The sequence below is a fragment of the Hyaena hyaena genome, unplaced genomic scaffold (genome assembly GCF_003009895.1).
Source record: "Hyaena hyaena isolate Hyena2069 unplaced genomic scaffold, ASM300989v1 scaffold_638, whole genome shotgun sequence".
NCBI lineage: Eukaryota > Metazoa > Chordata > Mammalia > Carnivora > Hyaenidae > Hyaena > Hyaena hyaena.
The window spans coordinates 563,644-588,995 of NW_024081270.1; the positions used below are offsets into that span (position 1 = coordinate 563,644).

At 45.0% G+C, this 25,352-nt stretch overlaps 2 long non-coding RNA genes across 2 annotated transcripts in view; one reads left to right on the top strand and one right to left on the bottom strand.

Moving 5' to 3' along the window:
* LOC120219684 overlaps positions 1-13,706 on the top strand; it is a 14,767-nt gene extending 1,061 nt beyond the window's left edge. Inside the window, exons 2-3 of the long non-coding RNA XR_005525357.1 lie at positions 11,289-11,380; positions 13,481-13,706. This is a non-coding gene — a long non-coding RNA (uncharacterized LOC120219684). The remainder of the gene's footprint in view (positions 1-11,288; positions 11,381-13,480) is intronic.
* LOC120219683 lies at positions 4,078-20,696 on the bottom strand. Its single transcript, XR_005525356.1, has 4 exons — positions 20,412-20,696; positions 5,486-5,590; positions 4,978-5,144; positions 4,078-4,296 (listed from the first exon to the last, which is right to left on the bottom strand). It is a non-coding gene; the product is annotated as an uncharacterized LOC120219683 (long non-coding RNA).
* Positions 20,697-25,352: the final 4,656 nt, after the last annotated feature.

Here is a 25,352-nt window from a genome sequence, read left to right on the forward strand (position 1 = left end):
GAGGGGGCGGTGCTATGCTGCGGCCGTGGGGAGCTGGAGGGCAGCTGGAGAGACCCTGTCTCCGCCAGGGGCTTCCCTGGGGAAAGGGGTGACGCAAGAGAGAAAGTACAGGTGCGTACTCAGTGCAGTTGACCCCTAATCATAATTCCTCAGCACAGGTTAATTTCCTAATCTCAAACCTGCTAGCTTGGATTTATAGTTATCTAAGCTTTATGACTCAAACATTTATGAAGACAACATTATTTTCAATTAATTAGGCTTATTTTGGAAGACGCATGTCTATATGACTACTTGGAAAACTATTCTCTTTTACCATCTCTCTCTTTTTTTTTTTTTTTGATTTACATCTGAAGGCTAAAGACTCCAATAGACCATGTTGGCTGATAGAAACACATACTTTTTAAAATTTATTATTATATTTTTAACATAATCTTTTTTTAAGTTAATTTTGAGAGAGAGAGTGAGCAGAGGCGGGGTAAATGGAAAGAGGAACAAAGGATCCAAAGCAGGCTTTGTGCTGATAGCAAACCATACGTGGGATTCAAACTCACAAACCATGAGATCATGATCTGAGCTGAAGTCAGATGCTCAACTGACCGATCCACCCAGGCTCTCTCAAAGACTCAGATTTAACATAAATGTCTAATGAAGAAAGTAGAACAATAAAAACCAAAAGATTGAACTAAAATATACTAAAAGTATAGTTTCAAAGATAAGTATTTTGTGTACAATTTTCCTGAAAAGTACTTTATTAAGTAACATTAAGTATTAAGAGTGGGAACATGACACTCCTAATTTAAAGTTTCCTTAGTTTTTATAAGTTTGTCAACATGAGTGATCAGTTTCCTCTGAATATACTGACATTTCATTGCACTCACTAACCATCACATTTGAATTGGCATACCAGAATTTAGTTTTATTTATTTTTGATGTTTATTTATTTATTTTGAGAGAGAGTGCGAGTAGGGAAGGGGCAGAGAGAGATTGCAAGTAGCCTCTGTGGTATCAGTGCAGAGCCCAATGTGAAGCTTGAACTCATGAAGCATGAGATCATGACCTGAGCCAAAATCAAGAGTCAGACCCTTGACTGACTGAGCAGTGCAGGTGCTCCTTTTTATTATTTAAAAAAAATTCTTAAAGATCGACTTTTAAGTAATCTCTGCATCCTACAAGGGGCTCAAATTTACAACCCCAAGATCTAGAGTCTTATTGTTTTACCAACTGAGCCAGGTGCCCTGGAACACATACTTCCTATCTTCTGGTGTAAACTAACTTTTGTGTCTGGTTTTCATGGTTTTGTTTCATCTAATAGCAGTGAGGCCTGGATTTGTGATGGTTCAACTTAACGGTTTTTCAACTTTAGGAGGATGCAGAAGCAATATGCATTTAGTAGAAACTGTACTCGGGATTTTGAATTTTGATCTTTTCCTGGCCTAGCAGTACGTGCTCTGATCATCCTATGCTGCTGCGCCGAGGCTGCACCCACAGCTACATCAGTCCCATGGTCACGAGGGTAAAAAACCCATAGACTCACAACCATTCTCTACACATGCAACCACTCTGTTTTTCACTTTCACTACAGCGTGTAATAAGTTGTATGAGATATTCAACAGTTTATTATAAAGTAGGCTTTGCGTTGGATGCTTTTGCCCAATTTTAGGCTAATGTAAGTGCTCTGAGCATGGTTAAGGTATCCTAGCCTAAGCAATGGTAACTGGTAGGTTACATGTTTTTCGTCTGTTTATTGAAACAGAGAGAGCGAGCTGGGGATGGGCAGAGGGAAGAGAAGAGAGAATCCCAAGCAGGCTCCACACCCAGCAAGGAGCCCAAATTGGGGCTCGGTGTCAGGAGCGTGAGGTCATGACCTTAGCCAAAATCAAGAGTCAGATGTTCAATTCACCAAGCCACCCAGGCGCCCCTGGTTATGTGCATCAAATGTATTTTTGATTCATGGTATTTTCAATTTACAGTGGGTCTAAAGGGATGTCAGTTTACAGTGGGTCTAACTGTGGTGAGTTGAGGAGGCTAGGCACGGTCTTTCATTGTTGATTAGTTTTCTATCGCATCTCTATGCCACAGCTGATCCTTTTGGGTGTATACAGTTTGAGGCTATGCCGAAAGCAGCTATGGACGTGTGGAGCATGTCTTTTGATGAATTCACATGTACTCCTTTTGGAAGTATACACAGCACGGCAGGTGCTCAGTCATAGGGCATTAGTAGGTCTTGTTTGACTAGATACTGCCAGAGCATCTTCTAAAGTAGATCAGTTCGCACTCCAACCAGCTCACATGAAATTTCCAGTTCTACATTCTTGCCAACACATACTATGGTCAGTTTTTTTAAAAAAAAATTTTAGGCTTTCTGGTGAAGTTATATTTCTCATTGTGATTCTTTTAATTTTTTAAAAATGTTTTATTTCCAGGAGAGAGACAGCATGAGCAGGGGAGGGTCAGAGAGAGAGGGAGTCACAGACTCTGAAACAGACTCTAGGCTCTGAGCTGGCAGTCAGCACAGACCCTGACGCGGGGCTCGAATCCATGAACCGCGAGATCATGACCTAAGCGAAAGTCAGATGCTTAACCGACTACGCCACCCAGGCGCCCCTCTCATTGTGATTCTTAATTTGCATTTCCTTGATAGTTGTTGAGCAATTTTTATGTGTTTTGGCCATTTGGATATTTTCTTTAGTGAAGTGCCTGTTTAAGTGTTTTGTCCCCGAAGAGTTGTCCATCTTTTAAAATTTATTTTTGGAAAATGATTATTTACTCTGGATATAAGTCCATTGCCAAATACATGCATTGCAAATATTTTCTTTTTTTTTTTTTCAGATTACTGATTTGTTTAGAGAGAGAGAGGACTCAAGCAGGGGAAGGGCAGAGTGAGAGGGAGAGAGAGGATCCCAAGCAGGCTCCATGCTGTCAGCACAAAGCCCACAGTAGGGCTCAAACCCACAAACATTGAGATATGACCTGAGCCAAAATTAAGAGTCAGACGCTCAATCAACTGAGCCATGCAGGTGCCCCACAATGATTATCCCTTTTGTCTATAGCTTGCTCGTAGCTTTGATACTCACAAATTCTTAATTGTAATGAAGTCCAATTGATTTTTTTTGTACCCTTCTTTTTCAAAAAAAATTTTTAAATATTTATTTATCTTTGAGAGAGAGAGAGAGAGAGAGAGATTGAGATTGAGTGGGTTAGGGGCAGACAGAGAGGGAGATAAAGAATCCGAACTAGGTTCCAGGCTCTAAGCTGTCAACACAGAGCCTGATGAGGGGCTCAAACCCATGAACAGTGAGATCATGCCCTGATGTGAAGTTGGATGCTTAACCAACTGAACCACCCAGGTGCCCCTCAAAAAAAACCTTTTTAAGTAGGCTCCACATCCAGCATGGAGCCCAACACAGGGCTTGAACTCAAGACTCTGAGGTCATGACCTGAGCTGAGATCAAGAGTCAGATGCTTAACTGACTGAGCCACCCAGGAGCCCCTCGATACATTTTTTTTTAAAGCTCTTTTCATTATTTTCCATATGGTTTTCCAATCTTACACATACTCTTGTGAGTTTTTATTTAAACTCCAGTTAACATATAGTGTGATATTAGTTTAAGGTGTACAATATAGTGATTCAACACGGAGATACATCACCCTGTGCTTATCACAAGTACACAGCTTAATCCCCATCACCTGTTTGCCCTGACACCCATCCACCCCACTCTGATGACCATCAGTTGTGTTCTCTGTGGTGAAGAATATGGTTCTTGGTTTGCCTCGCTCTTTTATCCCCCCATGATCATTTGTTTTGTTCCTTAAATTCCACGTGAGTGAAATCGTATGTGGTATTTGTGTTTCTTTGGCTTGTTTCACTGAGAATAATACTCTGTAGCTCCATCCATGTCATGGCAAATATCAAGATCTCCTTCTGTTTTTTGTTAAGTTTATTTATTTATTTTGAGAAAGAGAGAGAGAGAGCAGGGGAGGGGCAGAGAGAGGGAGAGAGAGAGAATCTCAAGTAGGTTCCTTGCTATCAGCACAGAGTCTGATTTGAGGCTTGATCCCACAAACCATGAGATCATGACCTGACCCAAAATCAAGAGTCAGACACTTAACTGACTGAGCCACGCAGGGGCCCCTCCTTATGCTTTTACACTCCATCATATACAGGTCCCAAATGTGCTGTTTCCCCAGACCCAAGACTAGGGTTTGGTTTATAGCTAGAGAGGGCTTTAGGTACCAATCAAGTCTCATCTGAAAACAGCTTGAAAATGAGTAGGAGAAACACAGCGTCCATGAAATCTGGCAGGAAAAAAAAAAAAAAGAAGAATCAGGCCACTGAACACTTTGAAGGCCAGGATAGGAAATCTGGATATTGTTTAGAGGTGCAGTTTGAAGGGTAGGGAGAATACTGATAGTATTTAAAGGATAACATGATCAAAACTGCACTGAGGCAAATGGCTAAACACGTCAGGGGAAAATCAAATCTCTACCTCATACTGTGTAACAGTTTCCAGGTGGGTTACAGATATATCTATATATGTATAATGCAACCATAAAATTACTATAAAAATATATAAATATTTATAAAATCTTGGGGTTTTCCTTTAAAGCATGATACCACAGGAGTAACCTGGGGGCATTCTTTTTAAACATGATACTCAGGAAAGAAAGAAAGACTGACAGATTTAGATGAAAAGATTAGAAACATATGCACATGTAAAACACCATAACCAAAAAAGAAACTCAAATGATAATTGGAAAAATATATTTGGAAATAAACAAAATAGATTAAGGATTGCTATCCTGAATATATAAATGGCTCATAAAGGTCAGTTTGAAAATAGAAAATGGGGTGAAATATTTGAACAACCAATTCACAAAAGATAAAATATTAAATAACCAAGCAAAATGGGGAAAAACCCCAACATTTCTAATAATAATGGAAAAGTGTAATTTAAAACAAGAAGGTCCTTCACTTACCAGTCTGGTGAAGGATGGGGCACTGTGGTTGCTGACCCCAAAGCCCGCCCAGCCCCCTCCCTGCTAACAGGTTCATAGTTACGTTTTCAGATTGTGCAGAGATCCAATGTCTTCGATGAAGGCAGCTCCGGGCCCCCATTTCGGGGTAAATGGGAGTCCAGTTTCCGCTGTCAAAGTAGAAGGTTAAGTCAGCCAGAAGCCTGCTGGGAAGACTTTCCTCCCTGGACTCAGCATTGCTGCAATCCCATGAGATGTCTCTAGTATGTTCTTTTTCCCAAACTCTGCACTAGGGCTTCATCCATCACCCCTAAACTCTACCTTCTACCCACCCCCCCACCGGAGCCGGCAACCTTGCCGCATATCTGAATGAGCAAAATCGAAGCAATTAGAATCCCATCATTACCGTACCATCCACTCTGTCAGCCTGCGTGAGTCGCCCCTCCCCGCACTCCATCAAACATCAAACCTTCACTTGGATTCTGTCCCCTCTACTTCCTCAAGGACTTACCTCCTGCATTTCTTTCCCTCTCCTGCATGGATTCTTTCTACTTGATTCTCTACAGGATCTTCTCTAGCTGATCATTCACACACATAGGCACTATTATCTCCAACCCTATAAGCAAAGCAAGCAAAAACAAAACCATAAAATCTTTTTTGGAGACTCCCGTCCCTTCTGGCTATGACCCTGACGCTCGGCTTGACTTCACAGCAGAGCACCTGCTGGACTGGCCTGCAGTCACTGTCTGAGGTCACATTTTCTCCTCCCTCTGCTCCAGTCAAATTTCTGTCTGCTTAGACGGCTCCTGTCAAGGTCATTTGTGACCTCCAAAGTTTTTAAATCTTCTGGTTTCTTCTTTATCCTCTTCTTTCTCACCCTTTTAGGAATTGTGTAAAAGTTCTTCTCCTTATAAGGACATTAATTCTTTTGGCTTAGAGCCCCACCCTTATGACTTCATTTAACTTGAATTACTTCCTTAAAGGCTTTATCTCCAAAAACAATCACATTGGGGGCTGGGCTTTTGTAGGGGGACACACAATTTCATACAAAACAGCTTAGTTTTAAATACTCTCTATATGCCAGTTGTTTTTTTTTAAGATTTTATTTTTAAGGAATCTGTACACCCAACTTACAATCGAACTTGAACTTAAAATCCTGAGGTCAAGAGCTGCCTGTTTGACTGAGGTAGCCCGATGCTCCGGGCACCATGGCTCTGACGTGTCTCTGGAATCTTCCTTAGCATCCCGAGTGGATCTGAGGAGCACCCCATGTAACACGGCCCAAGCAGGCCGCCTCCCACTGCTGCCCTACCACTTTCTAGTGTTTTCCATCCTCCTCGATAGCGTCTCCATCTGCTTTGTAATTTAAGTCCCAAATATCAGAATTACCTTAGATTCTCACCTTTCCATTATCTTTCACAGCAATCTACCAACGGCTTTATCAACTCTGTTTATAAGACATATTCCAAACCTGTCCACTGCGCTCTCACCCCCCAGGGCAGCCCTTTGTTATTTCTCACCTGGACTGTAAATCGTCTCCCAATTGACCAGATTCTACTTTTGCTTCATTATAATCCATTCTGACATCGGCTGCATGCCCTTGTTAAAGGATCTTGTCACCCCTCTGCTTAGACAGAGCCCTAAAACTAAATGTAAAATCGAAGTAAACCCGTGGCTTGAACTTCACCAAAGATGATGCTCGATGGCGAATGAGCACATGAAGAAAGCTCAGCACCGCTGGTCACTGGGGAAGCAGCAACTAAAGCCTACGGAGATCTTGTTCCCCTGCCCCAACCAGCAAGCTCCCATCACATCTCACCTGCACTAACTGGTTCTAACCGGTTCTCTGCCTGCACTGCCAAGGGCCCATTCTCATAGCAGCTGCATGACGTTGCTGGAGGGTCACTTCTCCGGCTCAAGCCGTTCCCTGGACCCCAGCCCTAATGTAAGGCACAGAGTTCGGTGCAGAAAGGGTGGCCCTTCAACAGGTGCCGCTGAACACGAGACCATCCACACAAAGGGACTCAGGCAGACCTTGCACCATACACAAAACTGCCTTAAGTGGGGCTTAGCCCTAAAGGTGAACCTGCAATCACAAACTCCTGAAAGGAATTGTGGGAGGAAATGTCGTTGCCTTGGGGTAGGCGAAGATTTCTTAGATAAAACACGAGATGTGTGAACCTTAAAAAAATGGGTGAGTTGGACTTCACTTCATCAAAACAAAAACAAAAACTTTCTTGGTCTCAAAAGACATCAAAGACTGAACTTGAGCGTCCATGGGAGTTTTATTCATAAGGGCTCCCAGCTGGGAAATGCCATCCATGTCCACCTGCTTTGTGGACGCATCAGTTGTGGATCTTCCCACAGGGAGTGCCCCTCGGCACAGACGGGGTGCCCTGGCACCCCCACGCAAGGGAAAGCTGCCCCCTACAAAGAAACCAGATGCTGAGTAGAGGGCTGGCTCCCTGGCCCCGTGCTCCAAAGGGCCCCCTGTGCTTGGCTTAACACTCTGCTTTGAAGCCTTAAAACTCTTCTTTGTAAAGTTTACGTAGTTTTAGTAATCTCTATACCCAACATGGAGCTCAAACTCATGACCCCGGGATCGAACGTCGCATACTCCACTGACTGGGCCAGTTTGGTGCCTGAAGCCTTAAAATTTATAATTTCTAAACTATGGGCCTCACAGTTTTATTTTGCACTGGACCCTACAAATTACGCAGTTGTCTTCACTGTGTGATTCCACTGACCTGACATTCTCCAGAAGTTGAAATTCTAGTGACAGCAGGCTGGAGGGGAACGGCTCAGGGGGCAGGAGGAAAGTAAGCGTTGAAAGTTTTACATCCTAGATCATGGTGTAGATTATACAATTGTGTATGTTTTTAAAATTAAATTTGGACTTAAAATTGGAGGATTTTACTGTGTGCGAATGATACCTCCGTCAAGATGACACACACGCCTTTCATATAAAATAAACTCCAGTGGCTTCCCTTCACATTTGGAGTAGAAGGCCACACCCCTCTCTCCTCTGCTGGGGGGACCCAGGCCGTCCTCATCTCCTGACCTCATCTCTGTTTGGGCTCGGTACTCGGTGGCTCTGGCCTTCTCGCCGTTTCTTACATGGGGCGAGCTTATTTCTGCCTTAGGCTTTTGCACCCACCTTCTATTTGCAGTATTCTTAGTCACTGCATGGCTGACTCTGGTAGTTTGATGTCAGCTCAAGACCCTCTCTGACCATCCAACTGAGGGTTGTCTTAGACATGCAATCACATCACCTTATTTCATTTATTTATTTTTTAAGTAGGCTCCAGCCCAGTGTGTGGGTCTTGAACTCACAACTCTGGGATCAAGAGTAGGATGCTCTACCCACCGAGCCAGCCGGGCGCCCTGCTTATCACCTTATTTCAATTATTTGCACGGCACCTCTTAGCCCTGCGGTCTCAGCCTCTGCTGATTGTTTACTTACTTTCTCCTGCCACCAGCCTGCCATCTCCTTGAGACCAGGACCCCACTCTGTGGTACTCAGCACCCCATCTTTGGTGCCTGGGACAGCACCTGACACGGGGTACATGCCCTGTGACTATTTGCTGCATGAATGAGCATCTGATTAAATATTATTTATTGATCTGGAAAGAGCTTCCAGATATATAGTTAGGCAAAAAGGAGGAGCTAAGAAAAGTTATGTAATGATGATCCTGTTATTTATAAAACTCATAATAAGGAAAAGACTAGAATATACTGGAAGTTGTGGTCCAGCTGCTCATTAAACCCAAAATCTTCTGTGGAAGAGGTAGCTTTTGCTGGTGGACCGTTTCTTCTGGGGGCCACAGGCGGGGTGGGGTGGGGTGGTGGTCTTTTGGGGCCGAAGGGGTCTGCTGAAGACCACGGGGGGCTCTGTGGAGGGCCTGGGAGGGATGGGTCTGCCAGGGGTGCGGGGGTCTGCAGAACTGTCCCCAGGAGTGATTGATGGGATGGATTCTGCGGGTGGCAGTTTCCTCATTTGTTGCCTGTGTTTCTAGGTTTCAGTCTCCGTTGCTTGGAAACCTCCATCCTCCACTTCCTTTCCCTCTGACTTCTGCCAATAGCGTTACCTACGGCTCCCACAAGCTGCCGTACAACCTACCCCTCCATCCCAGCTTCCCAACCCACGTGACCCTTCAATCCTAAACAAAGGTTACTTACCAGAGGATCTTTTCAAACTCTGCCTGAAAGAGTGAAAGAGATCCCCTAAACTGGGCTCATTTTGAAACAGAGCTGGTGGCCAGGGTGTGAGCTGTATATTCCCTATCCAAGTCCAAAATGAAGTGTTTCCACCACACTTAGGTAGCTGCAAACTTGTAGAGATTTCATCAGATGCTCTATCTCCCTAGTGTTCTTTCTGTACTGCCATTAGGGAGACATTAGTTTAATGAGCAGCCTGCATCATAACCTGTGCTTACGTATTCCCATCTCCAGCCTAGACAGACTCCCCAGAGCCTAGGCCTATAGGAGCATCGCCGTTCATTTGGTCCAGAGAGGGCAATTAACAGAAGATACACTGTACCCATTGAGTTCAAGGTTTAGGATGGCATTTACACACTTTCTAGACCTACCCTTGCCCTGATTCCAGACTCGGGCTGAAACACTCCCAGTTCATGATTCCGTGATCTCTCAACACCCCCACCCAGGGGCTGGCTGAAGAGGGTTGGCAGGAGGCAGGTTAATGCCAAGAGGAAACGGTGATCACATGATGAGAGTATAATAATCACCAGCTGGCACTTGAGCAGTGTGGGGCTTCGAGGTGCCAGTGCCCTGCACAATCAGAAATCCACTTACAACATTTGACTCCCTCAAAACTTAATTACTAATAGCATACTGTTGACTGGAAGTCTTGCCAATCATATAAACAGCCAATTCACACATACTTTGTATGTATGTATCATGTTCCTTATTCTTATGGTAAAGTCAGCTATAAAGAAGAAAACGTTATTCACAAAATCAAAAGGAACAGAAAATGCATCCATAGCAATTACTGTACTATACTTACCAAATCACGTATAAGTGGACCCACACAGTTCAAATCCACGTTGTCTAAGGGCCAACTGTAATAGCTAATATTTTGGAACATGTACCGTTTTACCAGGCATTGCTCGAAACATTTTCCATGGGTTATCACTTTCTATTAGGTGAGTTAATACCATTCAGCTGGCACTAACAGTGCAAAGTGTAGACCTATTAATATCTGGGCTTCTCTTTCCAACACACAGACACTGCCTTCCCATAAAACCAAGAGACGGCATCAGCTAGTCTTCCATGGCCACCTGCCATGTCTCACCACTTCTTGGCTGCACTTGGCCAGTTGACCTTGCCCTCTGCCTCACACTCTCTTAATCTGAGATGCGTAACCACATCAGAGGGGAAAAGCATTAGATTATCTTTTAATAAATTTTTTTTTGAGAGACAGCAAGAGATCACGCACACACTAGTGGGGGAGGGGCAGGGGGAGTGAGAGAATCCCAGGTAGGCTCCATGCCCAGCACAGACCCTGACATGGGGCTCAATCCCACAACTCTGGTATCATGACCTGAGCCAAAATCAAGAGTCAGGTCTCAACTGCCTGAGCCACCCAGGCACTCCTAGATTGCTTTTGACACCAACTCAGTTCAAGTACTTAGTGTATTTGTAAGAGTGCTTAGAAGCTGAAAGAGGTCATCTGAAAACTCATTCACTTCCAGAATAGCCTGGAACTTTTCACAACTGCCCAATGGGCTGACCAGGAAAATACTGATTCTACCATACCTAGGAGAGGATTGGGTCTATTCCCACTCTGGACCTTTAAACTTGGCTGTCAGCCATGCTCCACACCCTGGCCAGCTTCTGTCAGCAAAACAAAGGACAGATCTGCCCCAGACCTCTCCCTGTGATCCATGGATCAGTTAACACCTGTCTCCCAGGGTTTATATTCTTGGCTCCTTACACTGGTTTTAGTATATGTTTCTAGGCTACTAATTTGCAGTTCACCTTGGCTTCTTGAAGGTTAGTTTCCTGTTCTTTTAATTTTGGTTTTGCGACCTTGTGGTTTTGTGAGCAATCCATTTCTGCAGCCTGAGGAGCAGGGCAGGAATTCAAACATTTGTAAAATTAACTCTGTGCTAGGAGGGAGGTAAGTTACCTATGGGGTTTCTTGAATTTAAGACAAAATTTTGGGTGCTTCAGAAAAGATTTCTAGGGAAAATAGTTGGCATTTAAAAATGTGTATTCCTGAAGCACTTGCAGCTAATGCTTTCTTTGATTATGTTTGGTGGTAATTTGCAGCTGTTTTCCATTTTATTTCCTAGGTAAACCTTCGGTGACCAAGTTATGGATGAAAAATGTTGAAGGCAACAGGCCCAAGATGCAAAGTCCTCCCATTAGAGATGGGAACATGAATGTACGGTTACTTAACTGTATCATACTTTATCTATGAGAACCTCATAAAATACTCTGTCCAATGATTTTTGGAAAATGAGGTCTGCTGGGTCTCTGGCTGTCTCCTGCTGCCTCAGTGACTTCAGGCTGTCTCCCACGGGACGCTGCACCTTGGGGAAGTGTCTGGGGCTGCTGGGGAGGGAGGAAGGGGAGCGTGGCTTTCGCTTCCTACTGTAGTTAGACCAGCACCACTTATTCAAGTGCCAGAGAAGATTCTACTCGTAAAGAGGATTCTTTGGCTTTGAAATATTTGAAATCCCTTTTTTCCCCTCAAGGTACTGACAAATTCCTTTACGCTATCAATTCCTTCTGTGTCTGCATTGGCTCATCTGTCAATAGAATCCAGGTATGGGTGTCTGGTCTATTGTCTAGACACATTTCTAGGCTTTTGCGGACTGATGGTGGTGACAATATGGGTCAAGGGAAAATTCATTCCAAATTTTAAAAGGTAGTATAATAGTTAAGAGTGTAAGTTCTGGGGTCAGAAATTCTGGTTAGAATTCCAGCTTATCATACCCTCTGTGTGGCTTTGGGCAACTTTCTCAAATTCTCTATGCTTCACCATTCCCATCTGTTAAATGGGAGCAATTATCCCACCTACATTACAAGGTTTTGAGAGCCTTAGACCGTGGTGTCTGTCAGAGTGCCTGGAATGTGATAAGTGCTCAACACATTGTCATTAAATTATCATCGTCAACGTCAATCGACATTAATTATAAAAGTCAAGAAATTGTCATTACTGCACCTTGTTCAAAAGCTGCCCATGACTACACATCACTGTTTCCTTCTGAAAAATTATCTGGAGTTCTTTAGTTGAGGACAGCTTGACAGAATGCAGTCCTCTACACAGTTCAGGGGTCTTTAGTCGGTGCTTTCCTGCCTCTCCATTGTTGGGTACTTGCATCTGCTGTCAGGTCATAGATGTTAACCGAACGATCACTTAAATTATTTTTGTTTGACTGCTTTAACTTTAAAGAGTCATATCAAGGGGCGCCTGGGTGGCTCAGTCAGTTAAGCGTCCAACTTCAGCTCAGGTCCTGATCTCATTTGTGAGTTTGGGCCCTACATGGGGCTTTGTGCTGACGGTGTGGAGCCTGCTTAGGATTCTCTCTCCTTCTCTCTCTCTGCCTCTCCCCCACTTGTGTGTGTGTGTGTGTGTGTGTGTGTGTGTATGTGCGCGCAAGCGCGTGCTCTAAGTGAATAAAAAAAAGTTGTATCAAAATATTTCATTAATAGGAAGTTTGAATTTTACCTTAAAACTAAATGTATTCTGGAAACTATAGGACATACAAATGATCACTCTGTGAAAGTGGAAATTCTCAGGGCGCCTGGGGGCTCAGCTGGTTAAGCGTCTAAGTCCTGGTTTCGGCTCAGGTCAGGGTCTCACGGTTCATGGGACAGAGCCCCGTGTCTGGCTCTGTGCTGACAGCCAGAGCCTGCTTGAGATTCTCTCTCTCTCCCTCTCTCTTTCTGCCCCTCCCCCACCACGTTCGCTTTCTGTCTCAAAAATAAATAAACCTTTAAAAAAAAAAAAAAAGTGGGAAATTCTCAAAGTAGTATACCTGAATAGAAACATTTAGAAGTATGCTAAAGTTATTTTAAATTTTTTTTTTTTTTAAATTTCTAGGAGAGAGAGAGAGAGACAGCGTGAGCAGGGGAGGGTCAGAGAGAGAGGGAGTCACAGACTGAAATAGGCTCCAGGCTCTGAGCTGGCAGTCAGCACAGAGCCCGACGCGGGGCCCGAACCACGAACCGCGAGATCATGACCTAAGTGAAAGTCGGATGCTTAACCGACTAAGCCACCCAGGCGCCCCGCTGCTAAAGTTATTTTAACAAGAGTGTGGATACAATATGTAGACTTTAACACTGGGTTAGCATTTCAAATTCATAACAATAAAATAGACTGAAGAGAGTTTCGCTGGGAGGAGAAGCACGCTCCTGCCTTACAATAGCTGAAATGAGGTGCTTAAATGCCCTATTCCTTTCAGTGATTCTTGTTTTTGTTTTTATTTTCCTTAGAAGTTTCTAAAAAATGTTTGTGTTTTATCTGGTGCTTATTTAGGTGCCAAAGCTGAAAGATGAAGGTGCGTGAGCTCCTCTGTCAACGACAGCTCTATGTAGGAGAAGAACAGCGAGCAGATGTTTCTGGGAAGAGATTACCTTTTGTTTATATCTGACTCACAAACATGACTCAAATGATTAAAAAACTAACCTTGCCAATTAAATCCCATGTAATTTCTAGCTTGTTTGTCATGGAAATAAACTGGAAAGGAGATAGTTTTATTTAAGAGGATGATTTCACTTTCTTCCATTCAATGTGATGCTTCTGGCTCATGATTCATTTGGATGAAAGATCCCCTCGGCTTCTGAGCCAGGTGCCCCTTCCAAGTCTCTTCTCATAATGCTCTGAGAGCATCTCGGGGGCTTTGATGATATTTTTGCCTTCCCAATCCATTTGGTAAAAAGCCATGTGAAAACCTTACTTATTTCAGGCAACACACACATTTAGGACGCAGGCTAGACAAAAAGGGTAGATCAACTAGATTCTCCCAGAAATGCAGTACCTACTTGCTAAGCCTGTGGCTTTAATCGTTTTTGTTGTGGTGGGGGTGGTGGTTTTCCTCAAGCAAAGGAGAAAATAATTCTACTTGTCTATGTTGATGAAACAGATTCTGCGGTAGTTTTTTTTTTTTAAGTTTATTCATTTTGAGAGAGAGAGAGGAGCACTAGTGGGGGAGGAGCAGAAATAAAGGGAGAGAGAGAGTCGCAAGCAGGCTCCATGCTGTCAGTGCAGAGCCTGACGTGGGGCTCAGTCTCACAAAGCCTCAAGATCATGACCTGAACTGAAATCAAGAGTCAGACGCTTAACCAACTGAGCCACCCAAGTGCCCCACAATTCAGTGGTTTTTAATACAATAGCAGAATTGCTCATTCATCATCACTATTTAACTTTAGAATATTTTAATAACTTTATAAAATAACTCCATTCCCATTAGCTGAAACTCCCTATTTTCTCCTCCACCAGGCTTCAGCAACTCATACTAATTAATGCTATGTTATCTTCTGCTCCCGTGGATTTGCCAATTCTGGACGTTTCATACAGATAGACTCATATGGTATGTGGCCTTTTGTGACTGGCTCCTTCCATTCAGCCACCCATGACAAGAAAGTCCTGTTTTTCAAAAAATTTTTTTCTTAATGTTTACTTGTGAGAGACAGAGACAGAGAGGGCAAGGGGCAGAGAGAGGGAGACACAGAATCCAACACAAGACTGACACAGGGCTTGAACTCACAAACTGCAAGATTATGATCTGAGCTGAAGTTGGACGCTTAACCAGTCACCCAGGCACTCCAGCATCATGTTTTCAAGATTCACCCATGTTGTAGCTTGTATCAAAATTCCATTCTTTCTTATTGCTAAATAATATTCCATTACATGATATACCACATTTTATTTATCCATTCTTCAGTTGATAGACACTTGAGTTCATAACTCTTTTTAAAAGGTATCACAAAAAACGCTGATATGAACGTTGTATACAAGTTTTGGTGTAGACATATTTTCAGTTCTCTTGGGTATGTATCTAGAAGTGATATCATTGCTTTTTCTTTTTTAACTTTCATTTAATTCTTTTTTATGGGGACTTTATTTTTTAATTTTTTTTAATATTTAATTTTTAGAACGACAGAGAGGCAGAGTGTGAGCAGGGGAGGAGCAGAGAGAGAGGGAGACACAGAATCTGAAGCAAGCTCCAGGCTCCACGCTGTCAGCACAGAGCCAGATTCAGGGCTTGAACCCATGAACCGTGAGATTATGACCTGAGCTGAAGTCGGAGGCTTAACCAACTGAGACACCCAGGTGTCCCTCATTTAATTAATTCTGAAATGAAATGTCTTCATTTTTATTCACATTTTTAGTTTTTATGAATCAGCTATTTATTTACATAGATTGTTTACAAATTATTTCCACATGATTGTCATTTATGCAATCTAATGTTTAATAATTATTTTTCATTTACACTCTATACCAAAATTATACATAAAAATCTACAAGTGTTATTAGGAGGTAGTGGTACCAATCTCCACTCTTTCTCACCAGAAATGACCACTTTTAATTCTTTCAGCTTTCCCTTTCATATTTAATTCCATATTTCCAAACAAAGTGCCTATACTGTCATTCGTGACCATTCAGTTTCATATGTGGTGTGTTAAACTCTTGCGTGACATTTCTCACGCCACTCACCACCCTTCTCCCCACATTTCCCTTCCTTTCAGCCTACTAAAATACTCAACAATATGTTGTACTTTTTAAAAACGTGTATTTATTTATTCTGAGAGTAGGGAGAGGCAGAGAGAAGAGAATTCCAAGCAGGCTCTGCACTGTCAGCACAGAGCCCAACATAGGGCTCAAACTCGCGATCTGTGAGATTATGGCCTGAGCTGAAATCAAGAGTCGGTCGCTTAACTGACTGAGGCACCTGGGCGCCCCAGGTTTTCGTCATTTTCATCTTTTCTGCAGCCTTCCCTCCTGCAGTGGGCTTGGCCAGTTGCTTCCTAGGCCTGGTGCATTGCTGGAATCTTCCTTTATCATCATCCTGGGGATTTTTTTAAGCCTTTTCCTGTGTTGGCACTGGGTCCTCTAAGAGCCAGATGCCAAGATGGGGTTAAATGAATGAACATTCTATTAGGAAGTGCTTGTGAGCAAAAAATGGAGAGGCAGCTGGGAGAGTGGCTGAGGGACCCCTCAGAGCACGAGGCAAGTGTGACCCCGAGGGAAGGACGGTGGGTGGAGGGGTCTAAGGTGCTGTGTGGCCTAAGGAAAGTTAAGCATGTGGTCATGTGGCCCCTGAGTAGAGTCGCGTGTACCGTGCACCCCAGGAATCAGCTTGCCTTAGGAACGCAGTCACCTGCTGGGACCAGCGCGGTGGGGGGTGGGGGGGGCTGGGGGGGGTGCGGGCTGCGTGGGAGGACGGAGCTCGGGAAGAGCAGCTGGGCTGGGCTGGGCGTCGGAGCGGAGCACACACCGGGGCCTGCGGTCAGTCCCGCTCCTTTAGCTGAAGGCGCGTTCATGAGGCCACAGCTGCCTTGTTTCTTAGACTTCACATCTGTTTTCCAAGTTTACTCCTTTCCTTTGGTAGATCGCGGCTCCTGGTTAATCCTAAGATCGCTATGCTTTATATCCCTTCAGTATTTGGTTATTCCCCTCTTCTCGGGGTGCATTCACGGAGATGCCAGTGGGTCCCTTTAGGCAGGGACTGAGGGAATCTTTACAGCATGTGGTTTTTTTGGGTGTGTCTTTTGGGTCCTTCTTCCTGGGGACCTGGTCATCTGGTCTTTCAGTGGATCCCAGATGGGAAGGGTGGCTCAGGTCTTGGGAGAGAGCCAGGACTTGTGACTTTTTGTGGGGAGCCCTGTCTGTGGCCTCCTGCTCCTCCATTCTTACCCTCTGACTGTGGGTGTTCAGTAGTGCGCTGAAGGCGCCTGGCTACTGTGTCCCCAGGAACACCAGAGATTTTAATCACCTTGCTGCTGGTCAGGCTCTACCGGCCACATCGTTAACCTTTCTGGTTGTCATGGTAACCGTGGCCCCCTGGCTTCTGGCAGTTAGTGGCTGCCTCCCGGCCTCTCTCACTGTGAGGGCCCATCATGTACGGCTCCCACAAAGCAGGACCAGCGCTGAGGTCCTCAGTGACAACACTCCTCTGCATAAAGAGCTGGCACTTGCCCCACGTGAGAGGACCCTACCGGGGCTCTGCCACAGGGCCTAGCTGCCCCCAGTGCTGCCCCCACACCCTCTCCCAGCGCACATGTGGAGCACTATGGTCAACCCCAGCTCAGCGCACCCAGGGCCGTGCTGGGCCTGAAAGATGCGCAGGAAGCAGCCGTGCGGTGACAGAGGTTCTGAGCGCTGGGGTGAGTGGTGGCTCCCTCCTGCAGCCTGGGGCTGACGGCGGGGGGCTGGGCACCGAGTGAGAAGTCTGTCGAGCCCCAGTTCTTGAGGACGCCCACGCAGATGTCCCTGTGCCAGGTGTCTGAGCCCCGACCACCCTACCTGGGCAGCTCCCCCGTCCGATAAGTTCTGTGACTGTCCCTCAGCGCCTTGCCCCTTCCTGCGCACGGAGACGAGGACGTCTGTAGCCACTACAGGCATCTCCTGGCGCTCCGTGCACGTGTGCCACTTGCTAACTGCCCTCAGCTCCTCGTTACTCTTTACAAGGGCAATTCACTTGGCAATGACCAGCCATGACCTTGCAGGCATGGGCGCTCCTGTTTTTTAAAGGTCTTAATGATTGGATTGGTCTGTCCTCCTTTTTCCCTAGAAAAGGCTTGCTGCATCTTCTTTTTTTTTTTTTTTTTAAGTTTTATTTATCTGAGTAATCTCTACACCCAATGTGGAGCTCAAACTCATGGCCCCGAGATCAAGAGTTGCACACTCTTCCAAGTGAGGTTGCAGGTGCCCCCAAATCATTTTTTATTCTTTTCATTTTATTTTTTTAAAGGAGACTTCACACCCAGCTCAGAACGCAATGCGGGGCTCGACCTCACAACCCTGAGATTAAGACCTGAGCTGAGATCAAGAGTTGGACACTCAACTTGACAGAGCTGCTCAGGCACACCTTGCATATCTTCTTAAAAAGAGTCATCATTGGCACTTAAATTTTTTGTCACTGGTATAAATGGTACCTTTTCTTTAAAAAAGTTACATTTTCTGTTTCTTGCTGGTGAATGTTGTGCCTTTCAGAATCATCCTATCTCAAGATTGGGAGAACAAACATTGTTAAAATGTCTATCCTCCTCAAAATAATCTATACGTTTAATGCAATCTCTATCAGAATAACACCAGCATTTTCCCACAGAGCTAGAACAAACAATCCTAAAATTCGTATGAACCACAAGAGACCCCTGAATAGCCAAAGCAATCCTGAGAAAGAAAAACAAAACTAGAGGTGTCATGATTCTGGACTTCAGGCTGTATCACAAATCTATAATCATCAAGACAGTAAGGTATTGGCACAAAAACAGACATGTAGATCAATGGAATAGAATAAAAAACCCAGAAACGGATCCACAACTATATGGTCAACTCATCTTTGACAAAGCAGGAAAGAATATCCAATGAAAAATAGACAATCTCTTCAGCAATTGGTGTTGGATAAACAGGATGGCAATGTGCAGAATGAAACTGGACCACTTTCTTACACGATACACAAAAATAAACTCAACACGGATGAAAGACCTATAACTGTGAAAATCCTAGAGGAGAACAGAGGCAGCAACCTGTCTGACCTCTGCCAGAGCAACTTCTCACTAGACACATCGCCTAAAGTAAGGGAAACAAAAGCAAACAAGAACTATTGGGACTTCGTCAATATAAAAACTCCCGCACAAAGAAGGAAACAATCAACGAAACTAAAAGATAACCTATGGAATGTGAGAAGATACTTGTAAACAATATATATGATAAAGGGTTAGTATCCAGAATCTCTAAAGAACTTATCAAACTCAATACCCAAAAAACAAATAATCCAGTGAACAAATGGACAGAGGACACAATAGACACTTCTCCAAAGAAGACATCCCGATGGCCAACAGACACATGAAAAGATGCTCAACATCACTCATCATCAGGGAGATACAAATCAAAACCACAATGAGACACCACCTTACACCTGTCAGAATGGCCAACATTAACAACTCAGGCAACAACAGGTGTTGGCAATGATGTGGAGAAAGGGGAACCCTCTTGCACTGCTGGTGGGAATGCAAACTGATGCAGCCGCTCTGGAAAACAGTAGCGAGGTTTCTCAAAAACTTAAAAATAGAACTACCCTACGACCCAGCAACTGCAGTACTAGGTATTTACTCCAAGGATACAGGTGTGCTGATTTGAAGGGGCACGTGCACCCTAATGTTTATAGCAGCACTATTGACAATAGATAAACTATGGAAAGAGTCAAAATGTCCATCAAGTGATGAATGGATAAAGAAAATGTGGTTTATACATATATAATGGAGTATTACTCAACAATCAAAAAGAATGACATCTTACCATTTGCAACAATGTGGATGGAGCCGGAAGGTATTATGCTAAATGAAATAAGTCAAAGATAAATATGTGATTTCACTCATGTATAATTTACGAAACACAACAGATGAACATAGGGGAAGGGAAGAAAAAATAGAAAGGAAGACAAACCATAAGAGACTCCTAAATACAGAGAACAAACTGAAGATTGCTAGAGGGAGGTGAGTGGGGGGGGGGAATGGCTAGATGGGGGATGGGCATTACGGAGGACACCTATTGGGATGGGCACTGGGTGTCATATGTAAGTGATGAATCACTGGGTGCAACTCCTGAAACCAATACTACAGTGTATGTTAACTAACTAGAATTTAATTTTTTTTAGTTTTTAGTGTTTTATTTGTTTTTGAGAGAGAGGGAGAGAGGCAGTGTGAGCAGGGGAGGGTCATAGGGAGAGGGAGACACAGAACCCAAAGCAGGCTCCAGGCTCTGAGCTGTCAGCGCAGAGCCCGACGCGGGGCTCGAACCCATGAACCGTGGGATCATGACCTGGGCCGAAGTTGGACGGTTAACCAGCTGAGCCACCAAGGTGCCCCTCACTAACTAAGATTTAAATAAAAATAAAAAAGAATCGTCCTATCTTGAAGTGGCCGGGAAGGGCTGAAGTGCCCTCAGGGACTGAGCGTGACCCCCCAGGGGTCTCTGGGCCCGAGAACTCTCCACGGCCAGCGTCCCACCAGCGGGCCCAAGACGCCTCCCGCAAGGGGGTCTTGTCGGAGCGTCACGGTGGCCACTAACAGGTCAAACAAAGTTCCCCCTTAGGTCCTTACGTGTTTCGCTTTGGTAAAACAAGGGTCACCCACCTGTACGGCGGGGGACTCTGGACCTGGGGTCTACCCTGCTGCGTAAACAGACTTTTAACTAACCGTGTTTCCACCTCATGGCACCCCTCCCCCGTCTCCAGAGTTACCTGCCGTCCTCCAGCGCGGCTCCCCGGGGCCTGTGCGGGCCCAGCGGCCGTTAGGGGCCTCCTGGCCGCCTGGGTCCCTGAGCACCCGAGCACCGCTTCCGGCTTTGAGAGGGTGGCTGCTGTCCCCTCGGGGGGCCTGGCTGGGCACCCTTCCTGGTGGCGCCCTGGCCCAGGAGGGAGCAGAGGCGACAGTGTGCCCCTCCCAGGTCTGACCTGGGGATTCACGTGCGTGTGGCCGCTCGCTGTCCGCGACGCGCGAGATCGCCCCTCAGGCCCCCTCCCGCGTGGCTGGTCTGACGCCGCTTCCGGCTTCCGGCCGCACTTCCGGAGCCTCGGCCGCGGGGAGGGAGGACCCGGCAGGTTCCTCGCGGAGCGGACCGCCCGAGGCTCGCCGTTGTTGGACTGAGGTGTCTGACGTCCGAGCAGAGATGACTTGAGAGGTGTGATTGAACACATGCAGAAATAAGCCACATCGCTTTGAACCAGTTTCCAACAAATGCAGTAACTTTTCTGTGGATAAATGTTTTTCTTTTCTTTCTTTGCGGGAATTTAGAAACCAAAAGGCAAAATACTGGCTTAATTTCCATGACCACTAGGATCCTAGAGGTCAGCGTTTTAACCAAGGTCACATGTGAAGCGCTTGGGTCCCGCTGCTGACCCGGTGTCTGGAGTGCACGCTGCGTAAGGGTCTCTCCTACTTCCGGTTCTCGGGGTGGTAGGGGGCGGCCGCGGCGGGCGGGCTCCGGGCGCACAGGCCTGTCCCACCGCCGGGTCGTGCCCCCGACGCCAGCGTGACACCATGTCGGCCGTGCTGGCACCAAACACTTGGAAAGTTTACTACTTAAACTTGTTTTATTTTTTTAATACTTATTTTTGAGAGAGATGGGGGAGGGGCAGAGAGAGACACACAGAATCGGAAGCAGCTCCAGACTCTGAGCTGTCAGCACAGAGCCCAGTGCGGGGCTCGAACCCACGAACCGTGAGCCCATGACCTGAGCCGAAGTCGGACGCTTAACTGACTGAGCCCCCCAGGTGTCCCTTAAGCTTCTTCTAATATCTGGACATCATAATAATCTCTAGGCGGGGCGCCTGGGGGGCTCAATCGGTTAAGCGTCCGACTTCGGCTCAGGTCATGATCTCACGGTTCGTGGGTTCGAGCCCCGCGTCGGGCTCTGTGCTGACTGCCAGCTCGGAGCCTGGAGCCTGTTTCAGTCTGTGACTCCCTCTCTCTATGACCCTCCCCTGCTCATGCTGTCTCGCTCTCTCTCTTTGAAATAAATAAAACATTTTAAAAAATTTTTAAAAAACATAGTAATCTCTAGGAGAGAGATATTATGACAATTACTACATAAACAATAAAATGAGGCTACGTTACAGAGACTTAAAACTATTTTAGGGGGTTTCATAAATAATTTGGGGGTCATGATCCAAATTTTAGCACCTGTGAGCCATAACAACTGTGAAGGGAACGCTGTGTTACTGCTTTTGCTTCCCTGGTTTGCCCTCCGACAGCTCAGCAGGAGCGGAGGCAGGGCCACGGCAGGTTCATGCTGAGTCACTCGGCTTCTGATTCCGAAGGTGTCGGAGCCCCTCTCAGAAATACCGGCTTAAACGCCTTGGGAGACGCCTTTGTGAGCAGCACACGCAGCCTCTGGTGTGCGAATTCTGGTTCATGGGCCGTAAGCCGGCCTCGCAGGAAACCCGACGGCAGGACTCCGTGGGCCACTTTCTCCATCCTGCGCTCACTTTGGCCCGGGGAGACTGTCTCATGTGCTTTCACGTTTTTTGGACCTTATCTGCACAAAAAGGTAGCAAATGTACCCACACAGATAGTGTGAAAAATATACAAAAAGTTATTACGTGAAACGAAAATCCCCTGAAATCCTGCCGCCACTCCTGCGAACACTGGTGGCCTGAACTTCCTGGCCTGTGCGTGTTGGCCGGTCCTGTCTCCTCCCAGAGCTCAGACCCGGCCCGCGTCTACCCGGCACCCTCTCCTCCCTTCCTAACGGGTCGTTGCTGTCTCTCTACCTCATTAAATATTCTTTAAAAACAATGGTCATCATATGAATGTATGTAATTTATTGATTTCCCAATTGTCACGTAGAGTGTTTTATTACTTTTTCCTATTACGGCAATAAGCTTTACTGCATGTACACGTCCTGCCGTCCTTGAGGAAATTCAAGGATTTAACTCTGAAGAATAACAGTAGAGAGGTTTGTAGTAGACACTTGTTTAAGATAATACATGCAACATGCATATAAATTAGAAAATATATTTACTTAGTTTGATTATTAGTATTAGTACATGGGGAATTTTATATTCTTTGTTATTTGTATTATTAAACTTACCCAACTTACTATTTGAGAAAAAGATCATAATCTACTTTCAGAACGAATTACATCATGAACCACAGTCTATAACAATAAATTAAAATAAGTGTCATCAGAGATGATTTTTTCTTTTTAAATTTTTATTTAAATTCTAGTTACCATAGGGTGCACTATTGGTTTCAAGAGTAGAATTCAGTGATTCATCACTTACTTACAACACCCAGTGCTCATCCCAACAAGTGCCCTCCTCACTGCCCGTCACCCATGTAGTCCATTCTGCCCCCACCTCCCGCCATCAACCCTCAGTTTGTTCTCTATATTTAAGAGTCTCTCGTGGAGGCACATGGGTAGATTAGTCACCTGGGTGTCCGACATCGGCTCAGGTCACTTTCACTATGTTCATCTGTTTTGTTTCTTAAATTCTACATATCAGTAAAATCTTGGTGGGATTTGTTTTTCTCTGACTTATTTACTTTAGCTTATTCTAGCTCCATCCACATCGTTGTAAATGGTAAGATTTCATTCTTTTTGATTGTCCAGTAGTATTCCATTGTATATATATATATATACATACACGTGTATATATATCTCACATCTTCTTTATCCATTCATCACTTAATGGGCATTTGGGCTCTTTCCATACTTTGGCTATTGTTGATAGCGCTGCTATAAACACGGGGGTGCACATGCCCCTTCAAATTAGCATTTTTGTATCCTTTGAGTAAATGCCTCGTAGTGTGATTGCTGGGTCGTAGGGCAGTTCTATTTTTAATTTTTTGAAAAACCTCCACACTGTTTTCCAGAGCGGCTGTATCAGTTTACATTCCCACCAGCAGAGCAGGAGAGTTCACCTTTCTCCACATCCTTGCCAGCATCTGCGTTCCTGAGTTAATTTCAGGTGTGAGGAGGTATCTCATTGTGGTTTTGATTTGTATTTCCCTGATGATGAGTGATGTTGAGCATCTTTTCATGTGTTTGAACCAGTGTTCTTTTTGTTTTGTTTTTACTTTCTATTCACTTTAGAACTTTATATGGACTGGGGCACCTGGGTGGCTTAGTCGGTTAAGCGTCCGACTTTCGCTTAGGTCATGATCTCATGGTTCGTGGGTTCGAGCCCCGCATCGGGCTCTGTGCTGACTGCCAGCTCAGAGCCTGGAGCCTGTTTCAGTCTGTGACTCCCTCTCTCTCTGACCCTCCCCTGCTCACGCTGTCTCTCTCTCTCACCTAGAAATAAATAAAAAAAACATTAAAAAAAATTTAAAAAAAAAAAGAACTTTATATGGACTAACATTCACTGTTTTTGGTGTATTGTTCCATAAGTTTAGATAAATGCATACAATCATGTAACCACCACCACAATCACATGACATTCTATCACTCCTCTTAAAATTCCATTATTCTCCTCCTTTGTAGTCAACCCTTTCTCCATCCTAAACCCTTGCAAGCACTCATCTGCTTTTCCCTCCCTCCCTTCCTTTCTTTTTAATATTTTAATTTTATTGAAATCCAAGTTAGCTAACATATATTGTAGTAGTGGCTTTAGAGGCAGCATTCAGCGATTCATCACTTACAACACCCAGTGCTCATCACAAGTGCTCTCCTTAATACCGATCCCCCATCTAGCCCCCCCCCTCCAGCAACCCTCAGTTTGTTCTCTATCACTAAGAGTATCTTATGGTTTGACTCCCTGTTTTTGTCTTATTTTACTTTCCTTTCCCTTATGTTCATCTGTTTGATTTCTTGAATTCCACATATGATGAACCAGTCTTTGGAGTGAAAGCTACTGGCATGGACTGTGACAGAAAGTTTTATAACCACTAGAGGGCAGTATATCACATTACTTAAAAAAAGATCACCAGCAAATCAGTTTAATACTGACCTGCTTTTACAACTGATCATGATAGACACGAAATTACACTTCAAAACATTCCTGGAGTGCTAATGTTATTTCAGGACCTACTACGTGGCATACACTGACTGTACACTGGGACGTGTTCTCGAATCCACTAATAAGATAACAGGTAATACAGGCGGTGACCCGTGTCATTTGGGCATCTACCTGTCTCTCCAGCATTGGGTTCTGCCCTCCCCGACCTCCAGCTGCTGATGTCGCACGTATGCCCTTCTCTCTGCCCGGGATATTGTTTGTGCCTCTCCCTGCCTGGTGAAGCCCAGCCTACACCTCAGACGCCTGCATTCTGTTTTTCCCGAGTCAAGTACAAGTATGTGCTTTCTCCACCCTGTTCCTTGGGGGCCGCGTTTAGTCCTATTATGTGATCACTGTGTCTCTTTTCCCCAGGAAACTGAGCTCCTAGAGGCAGAGGATGTGTTTCTCATTTTTCTTTGTCTGGCTGTGACGGGGCTGGTCACAAAGGCAGTGCTTAACTATATACACATGAGTGCTATGGGAAGCTGCTGGGACCAGATCACTTCCTAGTGACCTTTCCACCGAAACTTCCGCCCTCTTCTCCAGCGCAGGCCACTAGAAACGACCTTTAAAGCAGCCAGAATGCAGACTGCGTTGACTTGCTGCTGGTGAAGGGGAGTCATGCTTTGCCAAATAAGAAAAGAAACGGGGATTTTGGAGGATAATGTAGGTTTCCCAGAG